The sequence below is a fragment of the Schistocerca piceifrons genome, unplaced genomic scaffold, assembly GCF_021461385.2.
Source record: "Schistocerca piceifrons isolate TAMUIC-IGC-003096 unplaced genomic scaffold, iqSchPice1.1 HiC_scaffold_1578, whole genome shotgun sequence".
NCBI classification, from domain to species: Eukaryota; Metazoa; Arthropoda; class Insecta; order Orthoptera; family Acrididae; genus Schistocerca; species Schistocerca piceifrons.
In genome coordinates, this window is record NW_025727432.1 from 503,035 (window position 1) to 508,816 (window position 5,782).

The following is a 5,782-nucleotide window of genomic DNA, read 5'->3' on the forward strand; positions in this document are numbered from 1 at the left end:
AGGCGCAATGCCGACTTACGTGCAAGAAGACTGACTCCTATTACTGTCTATGTTTTGAACCATTCCATTGACACTAGTCATAGATTCCGATGCTTCACTCCAGCTTTACTGTATCCCTTGGACCTTCTTATTGACGATGAAACACTGAAATTGCATCGGAATTAAATAGAAAGGGCACAATGAAGACTTAAGTGAAAGAAGACTGACTCTTCTTACTGAATAAGTTTTGAACCATTCCTGTGACACTAGTTATAGATTCCGATGCATCACTTCAGGTTCAATGTATCCCTTGGACCTTCTAATTGACGATGAAACACAGAAATTTCATCGGAATTAAATACAAAAGGCAAAATGCCGACTTAAGTACACGAAGACTGACTCTTCTTACTGTCTATGTTTTGAACCATTCCTGTGACACTAGTCATAGATTCCGATGCTTCACTCCAGGTTTACTGTATCCCTTGGACCTTCGTATTGACGATGAAACACAGAAATTGCATCGGAATTTAATAAAAAAGGTGCAATGCCGACTCAAGTACAATAAGACTGACTCTTCCTACTGTCTATGATTTGAACCATTCCTGTGACACTAGTTATAGATTCCGATGCTTCACTCCAGCTTTACTGTATCCCTTGGACCTTCTTGTTGACGATGAAACACAGAAATTGCATCGGAATTAAATAGAAAAGGCACAATGAAGACTTAAGTAGAAGAAGACTGACTTTTCTTACAGAATATGCTTTGAACCATTCCTGTGACTCTAGTTATAGATTCCGATGGTTCAATTCAGGTTTACCGTATCCCTTCGACCTTCTTATTGACGATGAAACACAGAAATTGCATAGGAATTAAATAGAAAAGGCACAATGCCGACTTAAATACAAGAAGACTGACTCTTCTTACTGACTATGTTTTGAACCATTTCTGTGACACTAGTTATAGATTCCGATGCTTCACTCCAGCTTTACTGTATCCCTTGGACCTTCTTGTTGACGATGAAACACAGAAATTGCATGGGAATTAAATAGAAAAGGCACAATGAAGACTTCAGTAAAAGAAGACTGACTCTTCTTACTGAATATGTTTTGAACCATTCCTGTGACACTAGTTATAGATTCCGATGCTTCACTTCAGGTTGACTGTATCCCTTGGCCCCTCTTATTGACGATGAAACACAGAAATTGCATCGGAATTAAATACAAAAGGCAAAATGCCGACTGAAGTACACGAAGACTCACTCTTCTTACTGTCTATGTTTTGAACCATTCCTGTGACACTAGTTATAGATTCCGATGCTACACTCCAGGTTTACTGTATCCCTTGGACCTTCATATTGACGATGAAACACAGAAAATGCATAGGAATTAAATACAAAAGGCACAATGCCGACTTAAGGACATGAAGACTGACTGTTCTTACTGAATATGTTTTGAACCATTCCTGTGACACTAGTTATAGATTCCGATGCTTCACTTCAGGTTTATTGTATCCCTCTGTCCTTCTTATTGACGATGAAACACAGAAATTGCATCGGAATTAAATAGAAAAGGCACAATGTCGACTTAAGTACAAGAAGACTGACTCGTCTTACTGTCTATGCTTTGAACCATTCCTGTGACACTAGTTATAGATTCCGATGCTTCACTCCAGGTTTATTGTATCCCTCTGTCCTTCTTATTGACTATGAAACACAGAAATTGCGTCGGAATTAAATAGAAAGGCACAATGCCGACTTAAGTACAAGAAGACTGATTCTTCTTACTGACTAGGTTTTGAACCATTCCTGTGACACTAGTTATAGATTCCGATGCTTCACTTCAGGTTTACTGTATACCATGGACCTTTCGTATTGACGATGAAACACAGAAATTGCATCTCAATTAAATACAAAAGGTACAATGCCGACTTAAGTACAAGAAGACTGACTCTTCCTACTGTCTATGTTTTGAACCATTCCTGTTACACTAGATATAAATTCCGATGCTTCACTTCAGGTTTACTGTATCCCTTGGACCTTCTTATTGACGATGAAACACAGAAATTGCTTCGGAAATAAATAGAAAAGGCACAATGCCGACTTAAGTACAAGAAGACTGACTCTTCTTACTGACTATGCTATGAAACATTCCTGTGACACTATTTATAGATTCCGAAGCTTCATTCCAGGTTTACTGTATCCCTTGGACCTTCTTATTGACGATGAAACACAGGAATTGCATCGGAATCAACTAGAAAAGGCACAATGAAGACTTAAGTACAAGAAGACTGACACTTCTTACTGACTATGTTTTGAACCATTCCTGTGACACTAGTTATAGATTCCGATGCTTCACTTCAGGTTTACTGTATCCCTTGGACTTTCTTATTGACGATGAAACACAGAAATTGCATCGGAATTAAATACAAAAGGCAAAATGCCGACTTAAGTACACGAAGACTGACTCTTCTTACTGTCTATGTTTTGAACCCTTCCTATGACACTAGTTATAGATTCCGATGCTACACTCCAGGTTTACTGTATCCCTTGGACCTTCTTATTGACGATGAAACACAGAAATTGCATCGGAATTAAATACAAAAGGCACAATGCCGACTTAAGGACAAGAAGACTGACTTTTCTTACTGTCTATGTTTTGAACCATTCCTGTGACACTAGTCATAGATTCCGATGCCTTACTCCACTTTTACTGTATCCCTTGGACCTTCTTATTGACGATGAAACACAGAAATTGCATCGGAATTAAATAGAAAAGGCACAATGAAGACTTAAGTAAAAGAAGGCTGACTCTTCTTACTGAATATGTTTTGAACCATTCCTGGGACACTAGTTGTGGTGTCACCGCCAGACACCACACTTGCTAGGTGGTAGTTTAAATCGGCCGCGGTCCATGTAGTACATGTCGGACCCGCGTGTCGCCACTGTGATCGCAGACCTAGCGCCACCACCAAGGCAGGTCTCGTGATACGAGAGTGGACTCGGCCCCAGTTGTACGAGAACCAAGCTACCGCCCAGTTGTACGCGAACCTAGCTATCGCCCAGTTGTACGAAGCCTTTCTCTCTCATTAGCCGAGAGACATAATAGCCATCAGCTAAGTTAATGGCTACGAACTAGCTAGGAGCCATCTGTATCAGTGCCTATAGCTTACGAGTATTCCAGAGAGATGTATTCCGAGGAATCAATAAAAGTTAAGTAAAAAGCATCTACATACTTTTCTTCTTATTCATTCATAAGTTTTTATGTTCCAGACTTCACGCCCGTATGCTTATTGCCGTTCGTGCACTATCGGCCACAGCGTTAGTTTAGCATTCCTTTTCAGCAACTATCATCACGGTGTCGGTCCAGCTACCGACACTACAATTATTGGCGACGAGCAAACGAGTTTGTATTAATTCGTTTGCAACATTTATTTGGCGACGTTTTAAAGTGTTCTGATTGCTTACATTTATTTGTGTCATGGCTTCGCCACATTCTCCAGATGTACTGTCCGAATTTTATCGCTTGCAGACTCAGCAGACGCAGGCGTTACTGGATGCCGTTGGACAGCTCGTCCAGGGTCAACGTACCATTCCAACCGATGCGGCCGCCGCCGCTTCTTCGCTACCGCAGCCACAATCTGCCGTTGCACCGCCTTTTAGGCACTACGACCCGAACCACGAGACCTGGCAAGAGTGGTCTCGTCAGTTCGCCTTCCACCTTGCTGCCTACAGAATTCAAGGTAATGAGCGGCAGCCGTTTTTGCTTTCTTGTGTCGGTGTGTCCACATACCGTGTGATAGTGAAATTGTTTCCCCGCCGAGACGTAGCAACTCTGTCCTACGAGGAAATTTTGTCTGCATTAGATGCCTATTTCAAAGAAACCGTTAATGTGGTTGCAAAACGGTATACGTTCTTTCGTACAAAACGTACGGCCGGTCAAACTAATAGGGAGTGGGTAGCAACATTGCAAGGACTTACTAGGGACTGTGCCTTTGAATGTGACTGTGGTCTTTCTTATTCAGATACAATGGTGCGTGATGCAATTGCACAGAACGTTTCTGATGTTCGCATACGGGAGCAAATTTTGAAACTAGTTAATCCCTCCCTTCAACAAGTGATAGACATATTGGATCGACAGGACACACTGGACTGTGCTCAGGAATCTTTTGAAACTTCGCCAGCCGTGTGTAACATTAACCGGCCCGCTGGACGCACTGCGCGGCCCGGTAACCGGGCCTCGCGCACGGACACACAGCGACCGCCGCGTGCTAAGCCAGGTGTGCCGCGCCGGCCCACAAATGTAGTGAAATCATGCCCGCGGTGTGCTACTAGACATTCGCGTGAACATTGCCCGTCACGCCAAGCTATTTGCTTTTTCTGCAATAAGAAAGGACATGTTCAAAGTGTTTGCCAGAAAAAGCTCAGATCAGACAATCACAATCGTTCCAGGCCCTTTGCTTCGCGCCGGAATCGAACCAAGGACACTCAGGCTCGTGGACCTTCGCCTATGGACATTCATGTCGTTAATTCCGCTTCGTCCAGTGACACTTTCTCTAACAGTGACTGTGATCGTCCCACAAAAACTGTGCGTCGACGTCGCCGGAAATCACGTCAATTAGCAAGTGATTCTGTACCAGTGTCTGTTCCAATTGCACAAAACAGTCGCTCTTGTCGTCCGCAGGACAATAAACTTTTTGTGGACTTAGACTTTGAAGGCAAAGTGATACCATTCCAGCTCGATACCGGAGCTGCAGTTTCATTGCTCAATCACGACACGTACAAACAACTGGGCAAACCTCCGTTGCGTTCCGCAAATGTTAAGCTAACTACATATTCCGGACAGAAAATTCCTGTGTTAGGACAGTGCAGCCTTCTGGCAACATACAAGAGACAAACAAAACTTGTGTCATTTTACGTTCTTCGTTCTTCTTCTGCAGTGAACTTATTTGGTCTAGATTTATTTAAGTTGTTTAACATGTCTATTGTAAATCAGGTCCTATCTGTGAATCAGACTGTGCCTACAGACAGTGTTTCTCGGCTGTGTGACGAATTTGCAGACATTTTTGCACCGGGCTTAGGTTGCGCTAAAAACTATGAAGCACATTTAGACCTGAAGGTAAACGCGCAACCGAAATTTTTCAGGGCGCGCAATGTTCCCCACGCATTGCGTGATGAGGTCGCCAGAACGTTACACGATCTCGAATCACAGGGTGTAATTGAACGTGTGCAAGCTTCTCTCTGGGCCTCACCCTTAGTAATTTTGCCAAAACCTTCCGGAAAATTGAGACTTTGCGTGGACTTCGAGGCCACAGTGAATCCACAGCTAGTGACTGCTACTTTTCCTTTGCCCCGCCCGGAAGATCTTTTTGCTAAACTGTGCCCGGGAAAATATTTTTCAAAGTTGGACCTAGCCGATGCGTACTTGCAAATACCGGTGGACGACGAATCCCAGCGCGTATTGGTGGTTAACACGCATCTTGGATTGTACCGCTTCAAAAGACTGCCTTTCGGGTGTGCATCCGCCCCTGCCTTGTTTCAGCAATATTTACAAACTATTTGTGCGTCGGTCCCTACTGCAGCAAACTATCTGGACGATATAGTGATCTCCGGACAGACAGAAGAAGATCAACTTGCGAATTTACGAACATTATTTCAGGTCTTGCGGCAAAATGGTCTTCGCTTGAGGAAGGACAAATGTGTGTTTTTTGCTCGTGACTTACCATACCTGGGACATGTCATTAATGCCCAAGGCATACATCCAAGTCCAGAGCACCTCCGTGCCATACGCGATTTGCCTTCCCCTC